This window comes from Bos javanicus, chromosome 12 (assembly GCF_032452875.1).
Source record: "Bos javanicus breed banteng chromosome 12, ARS-OSU_banteng_1.0, whole genome shotgun sequence".
In the NCBI taxonomy this organism is placed as follows: domain Eukaryota; kingdom Metazoa; phylum Chordata; class Mammalia; order Artiodactyla; family Bovidae; genus Bos; species Bos javanicus.
This window is the reverse complement of record NC_083879.1, coordinates 14005498-14033368: the sequence shown is the minus strand read 5'-3', so window position 1 is coordinate 14033368 and position 27871 is coordinate 14005498. Positions and strand designations below refer to the sequence as shown.

At 45.5% G+C, this 27871-nt stretch overlaps 1 protein-coding gene across 13 annotated transcripts in view; it reads left to right on the top strand.

Annotated features, from left to right (window-relative positions):
• Positions 1–27871, top strand: part of ENOX1 (ecto-NOX disulfide-thiol exchanger 1) — a 680109-nt gene that overhangs the window by 112754 nt on the left and 539484 nt on the right. For 4 of the 13 annotated variants that reach the window (XM_061434511.1, XM_061434498.1, XM_061434501.1 and 1 more), the window contains 3 exons: positions 3811–3934; positions 5914–5989; positions 25579–25655. The exons of 1 other annotated variant lie outside the window; for it this stretch is intronic. The gene's annotated coding sequence lies outside the window, so the exon portion shown is untranslated. The remainder of the gene's footprint in view (positions 1–3810; positions 3935–5913; positions 5990–25578; positions 25656–27871) is intronic. 8 more of the 13 variants (XM_061434500.1, XM_061434505.1, XM_061434504.1 and 5 more) reach the window with 5 other exon arrangements.

The following is a 27871-nucleotide window of genomic DNA, read 5'->3' as shown; positions in this document are numbered from 1 at the left end:
TCACTTAGTGTGATCATCTCGAGTTGTATCCGTGTTGCTGCAAGTGGCATTATTTCATTCATGGTCCTACTGTATCTCACAGGGAACTGAATTCAATAACCTGTATAAATCATAATGGAAAAGACTAGAAAAAGAATACACACACACACACACACACACATACATATATAACTGAGTCACTTTGCTATACAGCAGTAATTAACACAACATTGCAATTCGACTAGACTTCAATTTAAAAAAAATCCCGTGGTGAGTTTTGCCCTGGGTCTTCTAAAAGGCCGGGAGGCATTTTCAGTTCCCGAGGAGGTTGAATCTGCTCCATAACGGGTCTGGGCTCAGCAGGTCAAGGTGCTCTCATTCCCCAGGATGCCCAGGGCTGACCCAAGCCGGGCTCAACCTGGAGCCAGCAGTCATCTAAAAGCCCAGAAAGCTGAAAACAGCAGAAGAATACAAATGTCTATCACTTAATAGCCTTTCTTCCCCACTACCAGCACCTTAAAGAAAAAAAAAAAATGTCACCATGTCACCATTTGATACTTGTCTTTCAGAATTCCCTTTTGAATTGAGGCCTCCCATAGCTCAGGTCTGAATTGCCAAGTACACTGACTCATTTCTTCATTATGTAAGCCATTAACAGGTTACCGCTCCGAAGTGGGAGTCTATGCTCTAGGCTACAAGCGAGGCACCGTGATGACTCTCAGCTGAGCCTTTACACTTGCGCTCACCTGCGCTCCCCAGAGAACTACCAGCCCAGCTCCTAGCCATTAGCTGTGAGTCCTGCAGAGTAGCTTCATTAGATCAAAAAGCTCCTCCTCCCTGCTGCCTTCTGGGCAGCTGCCTACCCAGGGAAATAGGTGGAAAATGTGCAAGAGGTAGGTTGCAGCTCCTGGGAAGTGAAACTTTTATGCAGAAAATGACTAGATTTGGATGGAGGTAAATAGGAAGAGACCCAGTGTGTGAAAGTGTCATCCAAGTGAACTTCAGAGCTGGGGTGGGATCTTTGGCACCAAGTTGTCTTTAAAGCAGACAGCCTTAGAGAATGACCCTGAGGATCTTGGAAAAGTGAGGAAAAACAGAATGATTTGTACAATGGGGCCAGAAAGAAAGCAAATGCTGAAGGAACACTTATTTCTAAAAGGTATTAGCTCTAAAAAGAGATTCTAAATTTCTTTGAAAGTAATTGCAAGGCTGAAATATTTATATTGATGCTGTTTAGTTACTCATTTGAAAAGACCCTGATGCTGGGAAAGATTGAAGGCAGGAGAAGAAAGGGACGACAGAGGATGAGCTGGTTGGATGGCATCACCGACTCAATGGATGTGAGTTTATGTAAACTCCGGGAGTTGGTGATGGACAGGGAGGCCTGGTGTGCTACAGTCCATGGGGTTGCAAAGAGTCAGACATAACTGAGCAACTGAACTGAATTGAACTGAGACAATGTATGTAGTCCCATGTTGTAATTATCCAAGAAAATATTGGTTCAAAAAGTATATGAAGAGACATAACTTGTCACTGATCGTGATTGGCAGGCATGCTGGGCACGAGGGAGCATTGGCTTAATTAAGCTCTTAATCCTTTCTTGTTACCATAGAGGTCATATTTTTCAACATGGTTAATGCAGCCTGGGAATTCAATTGTTTCTGAAAATGCTCTGCAGGCGGATGGTCCTCAGAGGCATTCCAGGGCCTCAAAAACAAAGATGTTATTATCCTCTAGTGATTCCTGTCATTGGTATGGATTAGGAGCACCATCATGTGAATGATGTTCCCATCTTAAAAGGACCTTTCGGTGTCTTTCTTGGCCTTCTCCAGGGGAATCTTCCCTACTCAAGGATCGAACCCACATCTCTTGCATTGCCCGTGGTCTCCTGCATTGCAGGCAGATTCTTTACCAACCAACCCACATGGAAAGCCTTTTGACATACTATTAGAAGTTACTAGACTTTAAATGGTCTTCCCTGATGGCTTATGTGGTGAAGAATCCACTGTAATTCGGGAGACATGGGTTTAATCCCTGGGTCAGGAAGATCCCCTGGAGGAGGGCATGGCAACCCAGTCCAGTATTCGTGCCTGGAGAATCCCATGGACAGAGGAGCCTGGCGGGCTATAGTCCATGGGGTCGGAAAGTGTCAGACATGACTGAGAGACTAAGCAGAGCAGAGCATACAGACTTTAAATGAATATGTTAGGTGACATCCCAGGACCTCAGGCTTATCTTCTTCCTTAATTTTGGATCTGCTCCTTTCTTCCTTTGACAGTTTAACTCTGGTGTCCTATTAAGTGTAACTCGGTAAAGTCCTCCCTGACCACTTGGATCCCTCAATAGCTGTCTCTACCACATAGTCAAGAATCTTATGTTCATTATATTTCATTCTTTCCACTCAGTAAAATATCCTTGTTCAAAGAACTTAAGGGGCAATAAGACAATTACATACATAGCTAAACTCAAGTGAAGAAGATGTTATTTCCGGTTAGGGCATTAGAACAACCTCACGGAATAGGTTATATTTAAGGTAGAACTTGAGAAAGACGAAGTGCTGACTCGTGAGTTGCTTCTTGCATAGATACTGGCATCTTCATCTTTGGATAAAGTTCACGTTTAGTCACGTGGGCTTCTCTGGTGACTCAGTGGTAAAGAATCTTTCTGCCAATGCAGGAGACACAGGGGATGCGAGTTCTGTCCCTGAGTTGGGAAGATCCCTTGGAGGAGGAAATGGCAACCAGCTCCAGTGTTCTTGCCTGGAAAATTCCATGGACAGAGGGCCCTGGTGGGCTACATTCCATGTGGTTGCACAGAGGTGGACATGACCCAGCACACACACACACACACACACGTCTTCAAACACATGATGGGACAAAAGCATGTCCTTGCCCAGGAGCCCTGCAATATTTTCTTGAGGGCATGTTTCCTTTTTACCTCTTTGTTCACGTCTTGGACCCAGTTCCTTTGATGGCATACTAAAGACAGGGTGAAGGAGTGAGTGAGGGTCTGATGGAGTCTGGTTGCTTTTTACAAAACCATCTTTGGAGATGGATCTGGGGCCATTTCATCCTGGAGTGAAGATAAACCATCTCAGAAACCCAACTGAAGTTGATTATGTATAAGTCTTACTGGCTTTTTGCCTCATTCTGTTGTCTTTGACACATCTGCTGTACATCTAATGAGGAAATACAGCTAGCCATGGAATTAGTATGGTGAGCTCTGCAGAGATGCAGGAGGCACGGCACACCAGGTCCCTGGGTCCCACCAGAAGCTGAAACCCAGACCTGCTTCTGCACCTGGCGACACCCTCACTGGCCTTTATGAAGTTGCTTCTCTTCCCTGTCTCACCTTCTGCCATCATCATTTGTCAAAGGATAGCTGAGGAACTTGTATTGGGGGTGTGAGATCTAGAAGTCCTCTTTCCTGATAGCACTGTCCCATCGTGCCTTTGCGGGACGGTTGTAGGAAGCTCAGAGCATCACCCAGCCAGCTCTTGGAGGAGAACTTTTCTGCGATTACCTGCCACCGCCCTTGGCCTAATTGGTCATGTTTTAGCTGATATTCCAAAGACGAAGGATGAGGTACCTATCAGATTTGTTGGGCCACCTTCCTCTTGCTCTGAAGCAGTTTGTTTTCCTCACCAGTGATTCTATTCTGTTACATGAAAAACTCGAGGTTTATTTTATAAACATGACAACTAGTCATTATCTGAGTATTATTCCACAGGCCCTAAGCAGAATATGTAAAATGTCATTTCAAGTGCCAGGTTGGGATTTTTTGTGTGTTTTTATTTTTCTGATTTTTTTTCCTTTTTTTTTTTTTTAACAGAATTTAGAAAACGGCTTAAATCTAATTGGCTCCCTAAGGATCTCAGTTCCTGTTACTTGTGAGGTGTTTTTTTTCTGAGAGGCATCTGGAGAGAGTGAACTGCCTCTGCTAGTTGGCAGGCAGGGTAGGAAGATGCGGCAGCTTTTTTTTTTTTTTTCCATAGAAACTTTCAGATTTTGGCTCAGGTCTTCCTGAGTCTCAGTGTTTGATTTTTGCAGTTGTTTTGGCAATGCCACATTCTTCTGCTTCTCCTGTAATTGAATTTCATATGAATGAGAACAGCAGCCACAGCTACCACCAGCCTATCTCGACTGTGCAAGAAAAAGAAAGAGAATAAGAAAAACAAAATAAATCGTTGTCATAGAGTGTAATCCATGTAAACACCACTTCACCGAGCGCAGTTCTAATAAATAGGCTCTATGTGGCTGTAGTCTACTAAAAGTAAACACCTATTTAGGCAACAGAACTGAGTTATTTTTAGTGGCCCAGATTCACATGTTCCTCTAGTCTAAGCAATGTGAGAAGAGAGCCCAAATTTTAATCACAGGGAGGACGCATCCACATGGCTTCCTAGGTGGCTCAGTGGTAAAGAATTTGCCTGCCAATGCAGGAGACACAGGAGACTGGGGTTCAGTCCCAGGGTGGGGAAGATCCCCTGGAGGAGGAAATGGCAGCGCACTCCAGTATCCTTGCCTGGGAAATCCCGTGGACAGAGGAGCCTGGTGGGCTACAGTCCATGGGGTCGCAAAGCATCGGGCAGGACTGAGGAACAGAGCACACACCCAACTACCCTGAGAGCAGGGAAGGGAAGGGGGCGGGCATCAGCAAACAAGTGGCTTCTTCTCACGTTAAAATGTTTGTTTTAACCAGATGCTTACCCATAAGGATCTGAGCTAAAACCACAGTGCAAAAACATACTTACTGTGTTTATTTTTATAGGATTTTTTTAAAACAAGTCTTTGTTGAATTTGTTACCATATTATTTCTGTTTAATTTGGGGTTATTTGGCCATGAGACTTGTGGGATCTGATCTCCCCAAACAGGGATCAAACCCATACCCTTTGCTTTGGAAGGGGCAGTCTTAACCACTGGACCACCACAGAATTCTCTGTTTCTAAATATATTGTTAAAACGCATCAAAAGCTCTGTTTTCAGAGCCTCCCTCTTCCACTGTAGAATTGAAAACTAGGAAGAAGGAAAGTTAAAAGTCTTCAGGAGACTACTGATCTGGTTTTGCCCAAACAGACCAAGGACTCACAGAGAAGACAGAGTCAAAAGCTTGTGGAGGAGTCCTTTGGGGAGGCTGCCTTTTGTTGTTGGGTTAGAAATAGGAAGCAGTAGCAAGAAACATTCCTACTTTGGAGAATGAGTAATTTGGAGAGAGCCTTATTCAGAGAGCCTTATCTTATTATATTTGATACCTGCTTCTTAAATACAGGCCAGAAGAATGACAGCAAGAATGGGCTTAAATTGTGTTTTGATTAAGTGCCTCTTTGAGGGGTGTGTGTGTGTGTGTGTGTGTGTGTAGCCCAAGAGTGAGTATCTGTTTAATTGAAATCTGATTGTTGTGTTATTGGTTAGGCAGGACCTACCCAAGCATAGGAAAACCTAATTTCAGGCTTAGCAGGCAATGAAGTTAATAATAAAACATGTTTATTGAATTAAAAACAGTAAGCTTCTTGTTAATTCATTTAAAAATATTTCTCAAGATTTTCTTCCCAAGATAAAAACTTACATACCTGACTGTATAAGGGCCAGTCAGACTCCACTTGGGTAAATGGCTTCCCTCATAGCTCAGTTGGTAAAGAATCAGCCTGCAATACAGGAGACCCCAGTTCAATTCCTGGGTCAGGACGGTCCACTGGAGAAGGGATAGGCTACCCACTCCAGTATTCTTGGGCTTCCCTTGTGGCTTAGCTGGTGAAGCATCCACCTGCCATGCAGGAGATCTGGGTTTGATCCCTGGGTTGGGAGGATCCCACGGAGACAGGAAAGGGTACCCACGCCAGTATTCTGTCCTGGAGAATTTCATGGACTGTGTAGTCCATGGGGTCACAAAGAGGCACTGAGTGACTCATTTTCACCCAATTTATTGCCCTAAAGGAGACAGCACAGATCTGGGGCACTGGGAGTCCAGCGTGCATGTTGTCTCTGCCACTGTGGAGCTATCTAGCCCCACGTTAATGATTTGGTCTCTTTGGCCCTCAGTGTTGAGTCTCGTTGCCCTCAGTGTTTGGTCTCGTTGGCCCTCAGTGTTTGGTCTCATTGGCCCTCAGTTTTTGGTCTCGTCAGCCCTCAGTTTTTGGTCTTGTTGCCCTCAGTGTTTAGTCTCGTTGGCCTCAGTGTTTAGTCTCGTTGGCCCTCAGTGTTTAGTCTCGTTGCCCTCAGTGTTTAGTCTCGTTGGCCTCAGTGTTTAGTCTCGTTGCCCTCAGTGTTTAGTCTCGTTGGCCTCAGTGTTTAGTCTCATTGGCCCTCAGTGTTTAGTCTCGTTGCCCTCAGTGTTTAGTCTCGTTGCCCTCAGTGTTTAGTCTCGTTGCCCTCAGTGTTTAGTCTCGTTGGCCTCAGTGTTTAGTCTCATTGGCCCTCAGTGTTTAGTCTCGTTGCCCTCAGTGTTTAGTCTCGTTGCCCTCAGTGTTCGGTCTCGTTGCCCTCAGTGTTCAGTCTCGTTGGCCTCAGTGTTTAGTCTCGTTGGCCCTCAGTGTTTAGTCTCGTTGCCCTCAGTGTTTAGTCTCGTTGCCCTCAGTGTTTAGTCTGTTGCCCTCAGTGTTTAGTCTCGTTGCCCTCAGTGTTTAGTCTGTTGCCCTCAGTGTTCGGTCTTGTTGGCCCTCAGTGTTTAGTCTGTTGCCCTCAGTGTTTAGTCTCTTGCCCTCAGTGTTTGGTCTCGTTGCCCTCAGTGTTCGGTCTCGTTGCCCTCAGTGTTTAGTCTCGTTGGCCTCAGTGTTTAGTCTCATTGGCCCTCAGTGTTTAGTCTCGTTGCCCTCAGTGTTTAGTCTCGTTGCCCTCAGTGTTTAGTCTGTTGCCCTCAGTGTTCGGTCTTGTTGGCCCTCAGTGTTTAGTCTGTTGCCCTCAGTGTTTAGTCTCTTGCCCTCAGTGTTTGGTCTCGTTGCCCTCAGTGTTCGGTCTCGTTGCCCTCAGTGTTTAGTCTCGTTGGCCTCAGTGTTTAGTCTCGTTGCCCTCAGTGTTTAGTCTCGTTGCCCTCAGTGTTTAGTCTCGTTGCCCTCAGTGTTCGGTCTCGTTGCCCTCAGTGTTTAGTCTCGTTGGCCTCAGTGTTTAGTCTCGTTGGCCCTCAGTGTTTAGTCTCGTTGCCCTCAGTGTTTAGTCTCGTTGCCCTCAGTGTTTAGTCTCGTTGCCCTCAGTGTTTAGTCTGTTGCCCTCAGTGTTTAGTCTCGTTGCCCTCAGTGTTTAGTCTGTTGCCCTCAGTGTTCGGTCTTGTTGGCCCTCAGTGTTTAGTCTGTTGCCCTCAGTGTTTAGTCTCTTGCCCTCAGTGTTTGGTCTCGTTGCCCTCAGTGTTTGGTCTCGTTGCCCTCAGTGTTTAGTCTCGTTGCCCTCAGTGTTTAGTCTCGTTGCCCTCAGTGTTTGGTCTTGTTGGCCCTCAGTATTTAGTCTGTTGCCCTCAGTGTTCGGTCTCGTTGCCCTCAGTGTTTAGTCTCGTTGCCCTCAGTGTTTGGTCTCGTTGGCCCTCAGTGTTTGGTCTCATTGGCCCTCAGTTTTTGGTCTCGTCAGCCCTCAGTTTTTGGTCTTGTTGCCCTTCAAATTTTTCCCATGTGTGAAATAGGGAGCTGCATTGGGTGACCTCTGAGAGTCTTTATGGGTTTCCCTGGTGCCTCAGTGGTAAAGAATCCACCTGCCAATGCAGGAGACCTGGGTTTGATCCTTGGGTTGGAAAGATCCCCTGGAGAAGGGAATGGCTACCCACTCCAGTGTTCTTGCCTGGAGAGTCCCATGGACAGAGGAGCCTGGCCATCTGCAGGCCATGGGGCCACAAAGAGTGAGACAGGGCTGAATGACTAAGCAGCAACAACAAGGTTCTTTCTGTATCTCATATTCTGTAAAACAGAGGTGTCAACAGTGGAAAGAAAAACACAGAGTTTTAAGGAGAAGTGTGGTAGCTTAGTGCTTGAGGAAGGATTTTCTGGGCAGAGGAGCAAACAAATCAGGGCAAGGCTGCCACAAAGGTTATCTCTAGCTTAGTTCACCTCCTGTCTACCTGATGGTTCAGCTAGCTCAGAAATGTGCCTCCTGCCTGCTCTCCCTCCTTTTCCTCTCCTTTTCTTTCTGTCCCATAATTGTTTACATTTTTCTCTACATTCCTACCGACCACCATCTTTACATCACTCTGAGGATAGATGTTGTTAAGATTCATTAGGAAGACAGAAGAATAATGAAATTTGTTGGAAAGTATTAGGTTGACCAAAAAGTTTGTTCCAGTTATTCCTATCTTATGGAAAAATCCAAACAATTTTTTGGCCAACCTAATAGTTTTCCAATCAGTCCATCCTAAAGGAAATCAGTCCTGAATATTAACTGAAAGGACTGATGTTGAAGCTGAAGCTCCCAATACTTTGGCCACCTTATGTGAAAAGCTGACTCTTTTGAAAAGACCCCAGTGCTGGAAAAGATTGAAGGCAGAAACCAGAATTGAAAGAGACACGTGTACCCCAGTGTTCATCACAGCACTGTTTATAATAGCCAGGACATGGAAGCAACCTAGATGTCCATCAGCAGATGAATGGATAAGAAAGCTGTGGTACATATACACAATGGAGTATTACTCAGCCATTAAAAAGAATACATTTGAATCAGTTCTAATGAGGTGGATGAAACTGGAGCCTATTATACAGAGTGAAGTAAGCCAGAAAGGAAAACACCAATACAGTATACTAACTCATATATATGGAATTTAGAAAGATGGTAACAATAACCCTGTATACGAGACAGCAAAAGAGACACAGATGTATAGAACAGTCTTTTGGACTCTGTGGGAGAGGGAGAGGGTGGGATGATTTGGGAGAATGGCATTGAAATATGTATAATATCATATATGAAACGAGTCGCCAGTCCAGGTTCGATGCACGATACTGGATGCTTGGGGTTGGTGCACTGGGATGACCCAGAGGGATGGTATGAGGAGGGAGGAGGGAGGAGAGTTCAGGATGGGGAACACATGTATACCTGTGGCGGATTCATTTTGCTATATGGCAAAACCAATACAATATTGTAAAGATTGAAGGCAGGAGGAGAAGGGGATGACAGAGGATGAGATAATTGGATGGCATCACCGACTCGATGGACATGAGCTTGGTAAACTCCAGGAGTTGGTGATGGACAGGGAGGCCTGGCGTCCATGGGGTTGCAAAGAGTCGGACATGACTGAGCAACTGAACTGAATGGAATAGTTTTCCAGGTTGTCTGTTTTTTTTTTTTTTTTTAATTCCTTTTATTTCCTAGAATCTGTTATAATTTTACTCAGTAGGACAATGAAAAATTTAAAATCATGGGTTGTGTGTTCATATAGATGATGATCATGATGCAGGAACCAGCTCTTAATGCCATCAGGGAAGTTACTCAGCTGTCCCTATAGCAGCACTAACTAGGTCCTGTCATTAGCACCACTGTGCTGATGAAGATGCTGGATCAGAAAGGTTAAGTAACTTGTCCAAGGTCTCTGGCTGATTACGGTTAAGCCAGCTTGCGTCCTCAGGCAGTTGTTTTCCAGTGTCGCTGCTTTTATCCTCTTGGCCTTGCTGCGTCTCCTCTGAGGCAGAGATGATGTTTTATTCATTTTCTGCATCCCCTTGAGAGTTTGATACAGTGCTTGAGGAAGGTATACATCGAATTTGTGCAGGATGGAATTAAAGGGGCTCAATCCTACCTAGAGAAAGCTATGAGAGGGATCCACTGTCTCCAGGGGAGAAACTGTGCCCATAAGTGGCCTCCCAGCTGTGCAGAGAATTGGGTTGACAGACCTTTAACCTGGTGTTTGAAAGTGTCTACTTCCTGTCTGTATAAACGCTTTTAATTTAGAAGTTTCCACTTTAAGAAAGACTGGTTTCAAGGAGTTGAATTATACTTCTGTACAAACAGTGTAACTACAGTTATCATTTAAACAAATGTAGCTGAGAAGTTAATATATGAACCGAGAAATAGCTGGGCACATAGGGTCAGTGAAAGCGCTAGATTTAGTTGTTAGGAAAAAAATTTTTTTCCTTTAAAGTTTTATTGGCCTGAATGCAGTTGACTTCTTTGGAGACAGACTAGTTTTTCATTTATGAACACTTGGCACGGGGAAAAAAATGGATCGATATGTTTACATCCCAAGGTCAGTCTTTCTCCTGTTACGTATGATGTTAGGGATGAGAGAAAGAAATAAGAGAGCTCATTTTTTCTGTATTTGTTGCCGTGGTATAAGGATAATATCTCCTTGTGAGGACGTCTGGATTAGAGGGTGAAGGATGCATTGTTTATTCATTATGTCTCTAAGATCTCAGTTACCTAGTGATCGGATTTCCAAACTCTGGAACATGCACAGGTAGACAGGAGTATAGGATCATGGAAGATGAATGTTGAACGTGATCTTAGAGATCCCTTACCCAACTGTTTGATTTTGCAGATGAGATATTACAGCCTCAAACAAGTAAGGGGCCTAGTCGTGGATTAGAATAAAGTCTTCAGATAGAAAATGGTGAGGACAAAGGTTGCGTACTATTTACTCTGTTCATTCACTTTATAGGTATTTGTTGAGTGCCTTCTATGTGGAAGGCATTAGGGATAGAGCAGTACTCCTTGGTCTAGGAAAGCTGTGGGCCCTCCTTCAAGCTCTTAGCAAACATACGTGTCATGAAGCAGAAACAGATGAGAAATCTCTTGAGAATGAGGTCTGGTAAACTCTTTGAAGATGACGAGGACTTTCTCTTAATTCCCCAATGTCTCATGCCTTCCAGGGGATGAAGCCCCTGACCACAGAAAGAAATGAAAACCATGGTCAAAATGTCAAAATCTGGGAAAATTTAGTGTGAGTAAGCTTCCCAGGTGGCTCAGATGGTAAAGAATCTGCCTGCAATGTGGGAGACCCATGTTTGATCCTTGGGTTGGGAAGATCCCCTGGAGAAGCAAACGGCTGCCCACGCCAATATTCTTGCCTGGAGAATTGCTTGGACAGTGTAGTCCATGGGGTCACAAAGAGTTGGACACAGCTAAGCAACTAACTGGAGAAGGCAGTGGCACCCCACTCCAGTACTTTTGCCTGGAAAATCCCATGGACAGGGGAGCCTGGTAGGCTGCAGTCCGTGGGGTCGCTAGAGTCGGACACGACTGAGCGACTTCACTTTCACTTTTACTTTCATGCACTGGAGAAGGAAATGGCAACTCACTCCAGTGTTCTTGCCTGGAGAATCCCAGGGACGGGGAAGCCTGGTGGGCTGCCATCTATGGGATCGCACAGAGTCAGACATGACTGAAGCGACTTAGCAGCAGCAGCAGCAGAGCAACTAACACTTTCAGTTTCAATGTGAGCAAATCAACCAATGTAAAAAGACTACAAGGAATTAAAAATTCCCATTCCAGTGCTAAAACTTACATTTATGTTGACAACCCCAAGTCAAGAAAAAATTAAAGTTCCTTTAACCTGTTCTTTTAGCCAAGTGGTTAAGTGTACATTACATTTTAGAAAGTTTTCAAATATAAAAAGTATTGATGAGCTTCACTTCTCTGAGACATTTACTCATTTAGTCTGCAAAATATTTAGTCAAAGAAATCTGTTGAACACCTGTTATGTACAACAACTTGTCTCTAGACCATGAATAGATGAGTCTGATGTTAGTGGAGGGGAGATGGACCATCACTGTAAATAAATTTGATATTTACCACAGGGTTTTTTGTACTGAAGCACCATAATAAAGGTTGGTATGAAAGGGGATTGGGCTTCCCAGATGGTGCTAGTGGTCAAGAATCTGCCTGCCAATGCTGGAGATAGGAGAGATGTTGGTTCGATCTCTGGGTCAGGACGATGAAAGAGGGACACACTAAATGTGGAAGACAGAAGGGGAGATAAATAAGCTACCGCAACTTCTGCAACCCAGGCAGTGTGTCAAGTCTATGATGTCATTTGATCCTCAGCCAGTTCTGTGTGGTACTCAGTGGTGTCCGTTTAGCTGATGAGGAAACTCAGACTCAAGGAGTGAATTAATTTGCCCACAATGACACAGCTGGCAAACAGAATTCCAATCTGTATCCATGTGACTCGGCCCTTTGTCCTTGAAGCAAGTAGCATTTCCCTCTTCAGTTAGCATGGAGAGTCGCCTGATGGACACTTGTATTCATTTGCTTGTGTATCTGTCCATCCATTCAACAGATATTTGGAGATCAGCTTTAAAATACCAAACTCTTTAAGGAGACGCAGATATGAATTGATAGAAATTTGAACTACAGGGTAATGTAATAAATAGTAAAATTACTCGACAAAACCGTATGACTGGGGTGGTTTTGATTTTAGCCTCTAGACTCAGTGGGGGCTTCCCAGGTAGGTCAGTGATAAAGAATCTGTCTGCTAATGCAGGAGACCAGGGTTTGATCCCTGATTTGGGAAGATACCCTGGGGGTGGAAATGGCAACCCACTCCAGTATTCTTGTCTGGGAAATATCATGGACAGAGGAGCCTGGTGGGCTATACAATCCATGGGGTTTTGAAGCATCGAACACAATTGAGCAACTGAGCATGCGTCCACCATCGTAGACCCAGTATTATTACTTTCAGATCATATTTCTCATATTTGGGGGGATATTTTTTAATTAAAAATATTGCTTAGCCACAAAACAAATCACTTGTAGTTAGCAAATTAATTTTTTAATTGCATAGTGGTATGAATTCGGTGCTCTAAGGCCTCATGACTAAGCAAAAGCAAGCTTTGTTTTTCTCCTCCTTTAGACTGGTAGCTTCCCCCTTTGGCACCCTGTATGAAATTGGGTGCATATTTGTCATAGCATCTCCTGGATTCCAAGTAAGTGGGGTATCACTTGATGATGGTTATTGCCTCAGAAATTCTGAAGTAGTGAAGCCTGTGTTTAGTCAGTCATGTCTGACTCTTTGTGACCCCATGGACTGTAGCCTGCCAGACCCCTCTGTCCATGGAATTCTCCAGGCAAGAATACTGGAGTGGTTTGCCATTCCCTTCTCCAGAGATCTTCTGGGCTCGAACCTGCATCTCCCGTGTGTGCTGTATTGCAGGCACCTTCTTTACCCATGAGCTATTGGGAAAGCCCAGCCAAACCGAGATGAGTAAAATTTACAGCACATAGAGGTAAAGAACAAGAAATATAGTAACAGCATCTTCTAGAAAGCATAGGATCTCAAGTCACAAGACCTGGGTTTGAGAGAAGGCTCTTTCCCTTGGGGTGGAAATGGGCACAATTTTAAATCTCTTTGAACCTGGATTCATTGATTTAATAGTGCTCATGTCACTTGGTGCTTCTCAGGTGGCTCAGTGGTAAAGAATCCCCCTGCCAATGCAATGGACACAGGAGACATGGGTTTGATCCTTAGGTGGGGACGATCCCCTGGGTTAGTGCATGGCAACCCACTTCAGTATTCTTGCCTGGAAAATCCCGTGGACAGAGGAGCCTGGCTGGCCACAGTCCATTGGGTCGCAGAGTTGGACATGACTGAGTACCCAAACATGCATGTCACCTAGTGCGGTGAGAATTAAATGACATAATAGATGTGAGAAGTGATTGGCAGAAAAGCTGTAGCGTCTAATTGTGTAGAGATAGGATCATCACTCTAATAATTGGCAGGCCGGGTCTCAGGTGTCTTATGAGGATAAAAGAGCATTTGGCATCAGGCTCAAGCTGTGACAGAAAGACAAGAAATAGAGCTGTTGAGGGAGGTTGCTTTGACTCTTAGGAAGATGAGCGTGAGCATTTGCCTTATTACGTACTGTGTTCCTCGCCGTCTCCTGTGTCAGGGACCCCTGGCCTCCTGTAGCCTTCTGCTTCTAGCCTCCAAAGTTGCCTCTAAGGTGTCCCACAGGGGTGTCGAAAGCCCACTGTCTTGAATGCCACCCCTGGTATCTCACCCACTTGTTTTCAGTCATTCCTACTTGTGTCCCCGTCTGCTCCCCAGGCCTCCCCCCATCAGCCCATCTTGACCACCAGCTTGGGCTTTTCCTAGGCTCAGACCGTCTGAATTGAGTCCTTCTGAATTATCCCCAGTTTGCCTTCACTCTCGCCATCTGTCTTTTCTGAACTCTCTTTGCAAATCTCAATCACCACAGCATCAAAAAAAAAAAAAAAAAGGCAAGAAAACTTCACTGATATGAGAAAATGGAGTTAAGAAAATGACGTGTCCAGGCATTCCCTGGATGGTGAAGAATCCGTCCTAGGATCTGTCCCCTCAGATGGTAAAGAATCTGCCTGCAGTGTTGGAGACTCGGGTTCAATCCCTGGGTCGGGACAGTCCTGTGGAGACGGGAATGGCTACCCACTCCAGTCTCCTTGCCTGGAGAATCCCATGGACAAAGGAGCCTGGCGGGCTGCAGTCCATCGGGTTGCAAAGAGTTGGACACGACTGAGCGACTAACACTTTCACTTTCAGGCAGGACAAAGGGTTCTGCAGGACAGAGAGGGGTTCACAGCGTGATGGGGCCCGGTGGAGGAACTTGATGGGAATGGAGCCGTGGTGGGAACCAGCGGGGAGTTTCAGACAGGGAGCCGCCTGAGCATCTGTCTAACAATAGAGCGAGTGTCCACCCTCCTTTGGTGTGTGCGGAGAGCCTGTCGGTCCTGCGTGCCTTCGTGAAAGCTTTGGAAAGAAAGCCGGTATTGAAGGGGGAGGGAATCCCATTGTGCCATGTGGTTTTAACCCTGACAGATGAATTTCTAAATCTCCAGCTTGGAGGACAGGACGTTGCTGACCAAGCATCTCAAACTGCTTTCCCCCAAATCTCCTTCTCTGCGTGTTCTCAGTCTGGCTAGGGTGTGCCCATTCACAGTGGCCCTGTTGTCTGTTAGCAGGGCTTTGCCTACCATGCAGGGGTCCTTCGGAAACACATTAGTAGACAGAAGCCATGGAGAGGAAGCCTGCAAATCAACAAGACACAAACAAGCCACATTCAGTAAGAGCAGGGAGTGTGCGACTCACAGCAAGAAACACAGAAGCAGACGCCCCTCACCATTTCCCTTTCGGACTTCAAAACAGCGAGGTGGGAGACCTCATAGCTTCAAGGGAGCCTGGTGGATGATGGACAGCCCAGTAGATGGAAAAAGGAGAGACATTTTTATTTTGGCTGCACCCCACATGGCATCTTAGTTCTCCAGCCAAAGATTGGACCTGTGCCCCCTGCAGTGGAAGCACAGTCTTTTGTTGTTGTTGTTGTTAATGTGAACCAATTTTAATGTTTGGGCTTTCCTGGTGGCCCAGCAGTAAGGAATCTGCCTGCAATGCAGGAGACACAGGGGACGCGGGTTCAATCCCTGGGTCAGGATGATCCCCTGGAGGAGGGCATGGCAACCCACTCCAGTATTCTTGCCTGGGAAATCTCATGGACAGAGGAGCCTGGAAGGCTATGGTCCATGGGGTCGCAAAGAGTCAGATAGGACCGAAGTGACTGAGCAAACATTGAATTTGCTACAATATTGCTTCTGTCTTATGTTTTAGTTTCTGGCACCAGGCATGTGGGATCTCAGCTCCCCAGCCAGGGATTGAACTTTCACACTCTACATTGGAAGGCGCAGTCTTGTCCACTGGACCAACAGGAAAGAGGCCCAGCAGAGACTGTTTGGAACTCCTGTGAGGTGGTATGCAGATGAGAGAGCGTGCCCAGCCCTCCCAGGCCTGCCCCCATCTTCTTCAGATATGATCAGAATGATTTTAGGGTGATTCCATCTCGTTGAATTTTCCTCCTTTAAATGATACTGCAAAAAACCCCAACCTGCCAATGCTTCACTTTTTCCTCTTTCTCAAATGTGTTCAGTGCTTCTGGTGTTCTTGGGGAAACCTAAGACACAGGGGAGGAAGTCCTGGAGAGGTGGTATCAGGCCAGCTTCTTTAGTTTCTGAGGACGCTCCGTGTGTGGCACCCCAAGGAGGTTTCTGCAGGGCGTGTTCATAATTAAAACCTCTGTTGAAAAATCGGCGTCACGTTGCACTTGAATATTTAATTTGCTCTCTGAGAGGTCGGCTTGCATGGTATTGATTTTCTGTAGTTTGTCAGCCTTGCCGTAGCGATGGTTTCAATAGCGTCCAGACAGGATGAGCTAAAGGAAAGGACCACGACACCCCCACCCTTCCTTCACCCCGGGAGTGTGTTCCCACACGGAGAGTGGGGCTCATGGGTGCCCTGCATATTCCGGATGATCTACAGAGAGTGTGACAGGTGGTGTGAATTCCTTCAAGGAGACCTGGTTCCTAGTGTGAGCTCTGCTGATCCCTGGCTGTGTGACTGCCGCCAAGACGCTTCACCTCAATTGTCCTCAGCTGCCTTGCACGCTAATGGAAAAAACGACAACAGTAACACAACTCCTACGCTTTATCTCAATTGTTGAAACGATTTCAGATTTGCTTTGAATGGCAAAGCCCATCTCTTAAGCACGATGCATGTTTGCACATATCCATATCTGTGAGTGCGGGTATCACATGCACACACACATCTGCCCTTCACATTATGGCAGAGGTCAAGCAAGTTGACCTGGAGTTCCCTCGGCGAGCCTGAAGCCCCAGTACTTCATCTGGGCTTCACATGCTCCTTGTGTGGTCTTCAGAGGTAGTTTCCCAAGGGTCTTCCCCATCTCTGTGAATGGGCGCTCCTCCCATTCAGAAATCATCTCTGGTTTCTCTTTCTCCCTCACCTCCCGTTTCCAGTATATCCGTCACCGATTCTGCCAGTTCTTCTTTCACAGCATATTTCCGATCCACCCCCTGCTACCGCTGCCGCCCTTGACCACTCTCATCAGCCTCTGTTGATTCCTCGCTGTCACCCATCCATCTTCCACACGGGAGCCCGAGTGATTCTTCAGAAACAGAAAGCACCTGATGACAGGGCCGGCTTCAGACTAGCCAGTGGCTCCTGACGCTTCTAGAATGAAATCCACACTTCTAACCATGACCTCCTTGGCTTCCTTGGTGGCCTCCTTCTTCCTGCCTGGTTTACCGTGCTCTAGCGAAGCTTTACCCCTTTTCATTCTTCAACACCCCACACTTGCTTATTGTAACGATTTTGAAATTTATATTTATTTTAATATTTTTAAAGTTTTATTTACTTGTTTTTCTACTCCTGGTCTTAGTTGTGGCACCCGGTATCTAGTTCCCTGACTAGGAATCAAACCTGGGCCCCCAGCATGGGGAGCACAGAGTCTTAGCCACTGGACCACCAGGAAAATCCCAAAGGATTCTTTAAACCATAGGTTTTATCTTTTTAGAGCAATCTTAGGTTTACAGCAAAATCGAGGAGGAAGTACAGAGCATTCTCATATATCTCCCGCCCACATTATACGGTCTTTGCCACTATGGACACCCCCTACCAGAGCGATACATTTATTACAACTGATGAGCCTCCACTGACATGTGACCATCACCCAAGGTCTGTAGTTAACCTTCAGGTTCACTCTTGGTGTCGCACATTCATTCTATGGATTTTGAAAAATGGATGATGACGCGTGTCTACCATTATATACTTGGTTGGCCAAAAACTTCATTAGGGTTTTTCCATTACATCTTATGGAAAAAACCCAAATGAACCTAATGGCCAACGCAGTAGTATCATACAGAAGTTTCACTGCCCTAATAATCCTCTGAGTGCCTCCTGTTTATCTCACCCTCTTCGCATCCCCAGCAACCACTGATCTTTTTATTGTCTCCATTCTAATTTTGCCTTTTCTAGAATGTCATATAGTTGGAATCATACAGTGGGTAGCCTTTTCAGATTAGCTTCTTTCACTTAGTGCTATGCCTTTAAGATTCCCTTGCGTCTTTTGCTATAGCTTTTCACTCTGCTTGCCTTTTCCTGTCCACCCTACTTAACTAGCCTCTCGTGTCACATCACCCTCTGTATGTTCTTCCTAGCACTTGTTACCTTCTGACATTTTCTTTTCTTGTTTACTGCCTGTCTCTCCCACAGGATCTCAAGTTTTGTGGGAGTGGAGGTCTTGTCTGCCTTACTTCTGGCTGCAGCTGAGTATCTAGAACAGGCCAGTGCATAGAAGATGCTCAGTAAATGTTGGAAGGATTGAAGGCATCAGCGACCCGCATACATGAGCCCCCGTTAGCTTCACTCCTCCCCCGTAGTTGGTCTTTGAGGTGACACACTCTTTCATTCGCACGGCTCCAGGTTTTTTTTTGGAGGAAGAGGCAGACATTCGTGTTAAGTCCCTGAGTCTGAGAGTTATTTCTCGTTCACCTTTTGCACGTGAAGCTCTCTCGGATGTCTGCCGAATTTAATGGGCCTCCAGGCAAGCGGCAGTTGGGAGCCTTAGTGGGAATCAGTCACATCGCAAAGGAGCACAGAGGCGGTAGAAAAATGATTAAGGGAGAATAGCAGAAAAGTATGATTGAACATTTATTGAGTCGCACATTGTACTCCAAGCTGTGTATAACATAAAAAGCGAATTAGGGGACAAGTCAGATATAAAATGAGTGAGCACACACAAGCGCACGGATGCTGCAGAGGAGAAGGTATTTCTCCAGATGCCTTCTCTCATTCGCCAAACTGTAGCCTTATCAGAATATGTGGGCTCTTTCAGGAGAGTCACTGTGCAGCCAGTGTTCGTAGCCCAGGCTTCCCTCGGGGCTGGAGGCGGTGGAACAGAGAACCTGCAATTTCATTACCGCTTCCTAAAGAAACTTTCTCCAAGGCTAACAGACTTTCTAGGGAGGCCAAACCAAGTGCAGCTGAGTTTAATGTTCTCATTAAAATGTTAAAGAGGCTTTATTCATGAATGACTGAAGCTGTAATTGCTTTATCCTCGTAAACTATGGAAATATGTGGTCATCTCTTACAGTGGTGTTCACCCAACCCTCCCTCAGGAAGATCTGTTTAATGGAGGGCTTGGCAGGATCTAGAGACTCAGTTTAGTTCAGTTCAGTCACTCAGTCGTGTCTGACTCTTTGCAACCCCATGGACTGCAGCAAGCCAGGCTTCCCTGTCCATCACCAACTCCCGGAGCTTGCTCAAAGTCATGTCCATTGAGTCAGTGATGCCATCCAGCCATCTCATCTTCTGTCGTCCTGTTCTCTTCCCTCTTCAATCTTTCCCAGCATCAGGGTTTTTTCTAGTGAGTCAGTTCTTCTCATTAGGTGGCCAAAGTATTGGAGTTTCAGCTTCAGTCCTTCCAATGAATATTCAGGACTAATTTCCTTTAGGATAAACTGGTTGGATCTCCTTGCTGTTCAAGGGATCTTGGGACTGGGAGGGGGTTAGCTGAATTATATCTTTCAAAGATGTAGTAGAAGTGATGGGCAGGGTTCCCCCTTCCTTGATCAGTCTTCATGCTGTAGTTCTTTTTGCATATGCATTATTTTGTCTACTTGATCTAGAGTTCTAACTTGGAAATCGTATGAGAGATGAACACTCAAATACACACAGGCCCACAAATGTGGAAGGAAGTGGGTTTTTATCCTCCCACAAGCAGTAGCTTATTGAGGTGAGATTAGAAGAAATGCACACATGTTGAGATGCTGGTCAACTGAACAGGGAGTTGATCTGGAAAAGAAAGGCTGTTAATCAGAAGGGGAGACTGCACTGAGAACTGGCTGTGGGCGATCATAGATTCATGCCCCCTCCCTTTGCCATCCTTAAGGGCCCAGCGCAACACATTGCAGTAAACCTTTAGGGGGAAGGCTTCCCAGCTGGCACTAGTGGTAAAGAACCCACCTGCCAGTGCAGAAGACACGAAAGACTGGGTTTGATCCCTGGGTCGGGAAGATCCCCTAGAGGAGGGCATGGCAACCCACTCCAGTCTTCTCGCCTGGAGAATCCCCATGGACAGAGGAACCTGGAGAGCTACAGTTCATGAGGTCGCAAAGAGCTGGACACAACTGAAGCGACTTAGGATACACGCACTTGCACACCTTTAGGGAGTGGACGCAGATGGCAAATACAACTATTATTTTTTCCTCAAAATATTTACAGTGATGTATAGTTGATACTGAAATTGTAGAGCTGTGGGCTTTATATAGGTAGGAAACTATATTGCTTGAAACCTCAAAATTACATTTAGGAGGAGAAAGCGTTAAATCATGGTGTCTTTTCCTCAGTTCCTTACTATTAGAAAGCACTCTTTGTTGAATGGTAACAAATCTAGGTCTCATGATATGCAGATGTAGTGATATATATCATATCTAGGGATTATTTTGGAGAAGGCAATGGCGCCCCACTCCAGTACTCTTGTCTGGAAAATCCCATGGACAGAGGAGCTTGGTAGGCTGAAGTCCATGGGGTCGCTAAGAGTCGGACACGACTGAGCGACTTCACTTTTCACTTTTCACTTTCATGCATTGGAGAAGGAAATGGCAGCCCACTCCAGTGTTCTTGCCTGGAGAATCCCAGGGACGGGGGAGCCTGGTGGGCTGCCGTCTATGGGGTTGCACAGAGTCGGACACAACTGAAGCGACTTAGCAGCAGCAGCAGCAGGGATTATTTTAAGATATTTTCTTCTTTTTTCTATTGATGGGTCATTGAGGTACTTTACTCTGGGTCAGATGTAAATGAAAATACATTCATTCTAGCTAGAGTTGTCAAAGTTTCTTCCTTACGAGGTCACATCCTTCTTTTCAGAATGCAGGGCATTTGTTAAAACTGTTTCGGGTCGGAGGGGCAGTGGAGTTGAAAGTTAACATAGGAGGCTCTTTCTACAGGATAATTGGATGGGTTTCTGGAGAGGTGACCATCTCAGCTCAGTCACTTTAATGGTGTTAATGCTGCTAATGGTATGACCAACCTAGACAGAATATTAAAAAGCAGAGACATTACTTTGCCAACAAAGGTCCGTCTAGTCAAACCTTTGGTTTTTCCAGTAGTCATGTATGGATATGAGAGTTGAACTATAAAGAAAGCTGAGTGCTGAAGAATTGATGCTTTTGAACTGTGATGTTGGAGAAGACTCTTGAGAGGCCCTTGGACAGCAAGGAGATCAAACCAGTCAATCCTAAAAGAAATTAGTCCTGAATATTCATTGGAAGAACTGATGCTGAAGCTGAAATTCCAATACTTTGGCCACCTGATGTGAAGAACTGACTCCTTGGAAAAGACCCCGAGGCTGGGAAAGATTGAAGGCAGGAAGAGAAGCGGACGACAGAGGATGAGATAGTTGGATGGCATCACCAACTCGATGGACATAAGTTTGAGCAAGCTCTGGGAGTTGGTGATGGACAGGGAAGCCTGGTGTGCTGCAGTCCACGCGGTCACAGAGAGTCAGACACGACTGAGCAACTGAACTGAATGCTGCTAGTGTTCAAAAGAACCACTTGTGATTTTTGAACATGAAGAAAGTGCATGCTGACTTTGGGAAGAGTGTTGATTATTTATAATGAAATACACTGAGAGAGTCAGAGCCAGATATAACAAAAACACTGCCGATGAGGCTGGCTCTTCTGTAACTCTTGTTGGTTGATATGCAGTGACTTCCTAATTCTCATGTGAATCCAGAGAGGTGGGACGTTTTGGACTAGTTTAGACCTAGTTCAATCTGTCATGTCTCTCTTCGCCTTCTCTAAGATAGGATTGCAATGCCTTTCCTGGTCTGCAGAGCGAATCCATTCTGGAGCCTTCTTGACTCGCCTAGGAAATCTTGGTGACCAATGGCCAGGTCCTCACTGCTAGCCTGACTCAGACACTGTTGAAGGCGTGAAAAAGTGTGATGAGAGCATCACTGATTATAGAGCAGGGGCATAGCATCATGCAGGGATACATGGAGGGCTTGACTCATTTATCCTGGGCTACGTTATTATTATTTTTTTTTTTTTTGAGAACTTTTGTCAGTTCTATAGAGTTTTTTTCTATCTGCCCCTTTGCTGTTAGAATGGCAGTTGTCACATCTGACCATTCTATCCCTCCACAGTCAGTCCCTCTGCCCCTTTGACTTTTTGGAGGTGAGTTACACCCACTGCGCTAGGCTGACTTTATGATTAGGGCCAATGGAAAAAGCCCGGGGTAGATCTTCAAAGTACACCCGTGTGCCATAGTGTTTCCCTCCGGCTGCTTAATTGTGTCGTGTCTTGGGCTGATATTGATTGATCAGTTGATTCTTCAGTTAATTAACTCATTCCTCAGATATTTGGGCAGCATATACTCTATGCCAGGGACACATACTACGTCTGCTCTCTGAAACAAAAGGGTGAACTGAGCAGAGTTGTCTGGAGCTTTGCTGAGGGTTCACAGGGGTGAAAATAAGAGTGAAATATATAAAGGAAACCAAATGGCTTTTCTGCAATTCAGAGAGTACGTGTGAGATTACCGTATCACAGCCTACTCTGCGGAGTACTCCCTGAGTGCATTTCATGCAGGAAGTGGTGCTACCAGACAATTTCTGTATTATAATAATCTTCATATATTTTTTAAGCTGTAACTGGTAAGGCTTCCTGACGGGGTGTTCACGGAGCCTTTTTGTCTGCTGCGCTGTGTCTTTGTCGGGAAGCACTCTGGGAACTCCAGCCTGTGACAAGGCAGGTTTCAGTCATTCCTGGAAGGTTTGGGGGATCGGCACAGAGAGGGGTCAGGCGACACTAGGGAAAGGGTTGGAGTCATGGCAGGTTGAAGGGAGTGTCCTTAGGAAAAACCAGTGGTAGAATGAAACCCTTTTACCGGGTATATTTTACGTCTGTGTACCCTTTGAGCACAGCAGCTGAATAGTTCAGCATTGTTCGACATTTTAAAGACTGCTAAGAAAATGCTAGCTTACTGCATTTTTAAAGTGTGGGTTTTTTTTTTCTTTTCTCAACTGTTGATCTGGCAGCTGGTTGGGAGAACGTGCGGACTTCAAGTGTGATGATACGACAGCAGAGGAGTCCAGCCATCGTGCTGTTACTTCCAAGCTCTATGCCTGGGATGCCTGGGCGTACACTCATGACAGGTTCAACACTAGGAGAAGAGATAACACGGCAGAGGGGAAAGACAAAAAAATCTGCAGAGATGTGGATGAACCTAGCGCCTGTTATACCGAGTGAAACAAGTCAGAAAGAGAAAGGCAGATATCGTTTAGGAATGCATATATGTGGAGTCCAGAAAGACGGTACTGATGAGCCTGTTTGCAGGGCAGCATTGGAGATGCAGACGCGGCGAATGGACGTGTGGACACAGGTTGGGGGGAGGGTGGGACAAACTGGGAGAGGCCCATGGACATGTTTACACTACCATGTGTGCAGTAGCCTATAAGAGAGAGTCAGCTGTAGCTGCTCTGCAGCACAGGGAGCTCAGCCTGAAGCTCTGTGATGACCGAGATGGGGAGGATGGGGGGAGTGGAGAGTGAGGTCCCAGAGCGGGGAGACACGTGCGTGCATATAGCAGATTCATGTTGTTGTACAACAGAGACTAATGCGATATTGTAAAGCAATTAGACTCCAATTAAACGAAGAAAGAAGAGGGAAAAGAAGTGTGGGAATGTTAGCAGAGAAAAGGGAAGCAAGGTCAAGGTGGGCAAGGGATAAAGATGCTCCGTCATCCTCGCTTCTCTTCCTCATCTCCTTCATCTCTTAGCAGGAGGGGGTGAGAAAGCAGGCAGATTGAAAAGGGGGAAAAGAGAGTGAGATGAGAGGTGGGAGGGCACTTGGAGGTGGTAAGAGAGAAGGAGAATGAGTCAGAGGAAGCGGAAGCCAGGGGGAAGGAGACAGAATGAGAACGATTTAAATGCGGAGAGAGGAGCCAGGCACAGAGAAAGGTGTGTACATGGTGGTCTCCCTAAGAGCCTTCAGTTGCTCCCAGCAGTGCACCTGGCAAACAGCCAGGGTCCCTCCCAGCAGACAGTTCCCTGACTTTTGTGTTAACTTCAGTGCCATTCTGTTTATGGCCCCCCGTGTCGCTGGTTGTGATTGCATTGACACTCTGTGTGATCAGAGAGCCGACATGGAGACCCGGCTCTGTTTTCCCTGCCACCTCGCAGTGTTGGGCAGACTTCTGAGTCAGGGCTGCTTGCATTTGATGTCTGCCATCCTTCCTTGTGTACAGGTAGGAGAGTTGAAAGGGAAAAACTCTTCCTGAGGGTTCCTGCATTTAGAGCTCATGCATACAAATATTCAAAGCGGTTGGGAAAAACAATCTATACAGTCCCAAACCAATATTTTTCTCTTAAGTAAGGTAGTTGACTTGTTCGTTGCTGGGCTGGGGACTTGCCCTAATCCAGCGCCACACTCACTGTGCCTGAAGGTGGGCAGGAAGCCTTCACGATGTTCCAGGTCTGGGCAGGTTCTCTCTAAAGTGAGCACCCCTGTCTTCCTCTACACCCTGGCTTCTGGTCCTGACCCTTCCTGATTAGAGCTCCCATTCCTATTGTAATTCCTATCCTTCTGCACATTCTGGACTCTTTGCCCATGCTGGTTATTATTGTTGTTGTTTAGTCACGAAGTCACGTTCGATTCTTTGGAACCCCATGGCCTGTAGCCCGCCAGGCTCCTCTGTCCATGGGATTCTCCAGACAAGAATACTGGAGTGGGTTGCCACTTCCTTCTCCAAGGGATCTTCCCAACCCAGGGATGGAACCCGCATCTCCTGCATTGGCAGGGAGAGTCTTTACTGCTGAGCCACCAGGGAAGCCTGTGTTAGTTATTATGGAGCATCTGAATAGATGTTCACTAACTGCTTATGGAATAAATGAATGGCTATGGTGGTTGTCTTATGAGTATAAAAGCAAATTCTTCTAGAATGAGCTATGCTTTTACGTATGTGTACCATTAGCCTATCTGTTCTGAAAAGGAAAAGTTGATTTAGCCAGCAGTAAGGAGCTTCTGGGGAGTTTATTCAACTATAATTAATGGATTATGAGTCCATTCACTCCTGGACACCAGAGGATGGTCTTGAAGTTTCTGGCAGCCTGTTTCTTGTGAGTCTTGTAATTGCAGGCCATATGCATGAGGCACTTCAGAGCCATGCTTCTCAGACATGAGTATGCATAGGACTTAACGTGAGGATCTTGTGAAAATGCTGATGCTGTTTCAGGAGTTTTGAGCATTTCACATTCCCTGGGGATGCTGAGGTTGCTGGTCGGTAGACCCGACTTGAGTAACAGGATTTTTAAAATGGTTCTAGTAAATAAAGTTGGGATTTATTCTATGCAAATACCTAGATGCATTTTTATAGTCTGCAGAACAGCAGACTTCCTAGGAGGAAACTTATAAGTATCTAACTCTTATTTCAGCTTGCAAATTTGTGAGAAATCTTTCCCACACTTAAACAGAGAAACCCTAGACTGATCAGCCCCCAAAACTGCTTTCAAATGATCCTCTAGGTTGTACTCCTTTTAATATACAGCTTTATTTATTTAGGCTTTTCCAGATTTGGGAGGCCCTGGCCCTGGTGTAGCTACTTTAGCAATAGGGATGACTTTAAAGCAGAAATATTCTTTGGAAGATCAGCAGTTCAAGGGCTGTGTTTATGAGACCTTCACATTTATTGATTGTGACCAAGCAGAGAAGTTCTCCAAGGATAGTCAGTTAGAATGGCAGCAAGTAGGAAGAGGCAATGTTCAGCTTGAATTTTGCAAGAGAAACCTCGCCTCTGCTTACATGTGTTCCAACAGATCTCTGAGTTCGAAGTTGGAAGTCTTCTCTAACAAGGTGGCCTTTATTTTCCAGGTCATCCGCAGCCAGTATGATGCCATCTTTATAATCCCTGGAGGAGAATGTGCTCATCATGAGCAGGTGAAGGAGTGGTGAGTCCCACAGGCCACGGGCATGACCAGCGGCAGGTTGCCTGTCACTGTTTGAGACAACATTCAGTTTACATCATTCTCTTGTGTGTGTTCTACTCACTGATAACCAGCGTGCAGAGGGCCAGTCATGGGTGGTCTCACTGAATTAATGCACATTTTGGAAGCATCTCAGACTCCCTACAACCAGGGACAAAACAGGACTGGTCACCAGAAATCTCTCTCCATCTTCTACAGAGTTAACATAGACTTCTTATGATTGTTCATCTTTATTACCTTATCAGAAGGCTTTTATCTTTTCAACATTGATGTAAATGGGTGAACACCAAAGACTCTTCTAATTAAAGTCTTATCTCTGTCCCCTTATCTGAAGTTGCCCTTCTATAGAGTGTCTTTGCGTTTTCCTTTTAAATACATGTATGTCCCACAACTTTGATTTGCCCAAATAGGTCACCAGGATTAATTTTCCATTAACCTTTATTGCTTCTTTCTTTCTGATCATCTTTTTAGAGGATTAAACAGTTCCCATTGGGTCAATCTCTGTGTAGGATATAAACCATCTTTATTCTTTGGTGGTCTTTGTGGAACTGAGGTCGATGGTGGTAACCTCTGGTCCAGTACGGAACGCGGCCCCATTAACTATCTGTGGATAGACCCCACAGGAGTTCTGTTGACCATGGCAATTTTGTTATTGGTATCACTCTTTCGTAACTCAGTCTGTATTCATTTTCTCTGGCAGCTGTAACGAAGTGACAAGGGCTGGATGGCTCAAACAACAGACACTTGTCATCTGGAAGCCAGAAATCTGAAATCAAAGTGTCAGCAGGCTTCGTTCCTTCTGGAAGTTGTAAGGGAGAATGTGGTCCTTGCCTGTCCCAGCTTCTGGTATCTCAGGTGTTCCCTGGCCTATGAATGGCCATCTTCTTGCTGTGTCTTTGAATTGTCTATCTCCATGTTCAAATTTCCCCCCTTCTAAAGACACCTATCATATTGAATTAGAGACGCCTTTAATGACTTCTCTCGTAATTTAACCATCTGCATAGATTCTATGTCTAAATGAGGCCACATTTAATTAAGACTTTCATATCTTTTGGGGATACATAAATTCAACCCATAACATTGTCTAAGGAAAGGCAAATTCATTCATTTTGGTTTGCCCTGAAGAAACTAGAACCAAGCTTGTTGCTTAATATTGGTTGAATGAGCGAATGGCAGAGACCGTAATGACCATTGTCAAATTCAGTTGGCAAAAGTAAAGCTCAGTGACCAGGAGTGGACAGGACTTCTACTCTGTTGTCCTCAGCACGCTCTAACTTTTGGGAGAGTCCAAGTTCAACAACATCCTAAATGGGATAAGAGTTGTCCCTTTAAAAGTAAGAGCAGGTAGACAATTTCTAAAAGGTAGCACTCTGCATGAGCCCGGCCCGCTTTCTCTGTCGCATCTCAGGCTGAGCTGCCAGTTGGCACACTACCTCTATCAGAACATCAACGTATCTTTCCAGCTAATTCAATACCATTTAAATCATACTTAGCTGGGCTGTTCTTTCTTTCCAGCTGTATCACTTTGCACTTATTAAATTTAACATTCTGTTCCAGAGCTCTCATCTCTAAATGCGCTCCTGAAACAGACCTGCCCCTGTTGTGTCTTCTCTCTTCTCTGTGCTTCCTCGGCTCAGACTATTAGCTGCAGCCTTTTGTGTGTTTAGATTTGATAACATTATTAGGATGCTGGTCTCCAGATAGCAGTTAAAGGATACATTTCTCAGAGATGTTTATTTAGAGAACCCTTATTTCCTGCAAGGGTGGAGCTTTCTGGATGTGTCTACTGTGACTTCCAGGAAAGAAAGTCTTACAGAACGGCTTACCTTTCTGTCCCCAAAGGAAGCCTCCTGCTGAGCGAAGTCCAAGGCCATGGGAACCTGGTCCGAGGAATGAAGCAGGCATCTTTAGGGATCCTGTGAATTGATGTCAGCCCCTGGGCTAGTCCTGTGGACCACGGGGTTCCAGCTTGACTTCCCCAAGACTGCACAGCAGGCAGGCTGGGGTAATGGACTTCCAGGCTTCTCAACCCCACGGAGGCTGTCCTATGGCCAAATAATAGCGTTGGTCCAGATAGCACTGGATTTGTAAGATGATGACAGGCAGGAGAAAGTGAAAATGAAAATAAGTCATTTTAGCATTTTTATGTTGACACTAGTCCTAAGGAAATTGGTAAATTA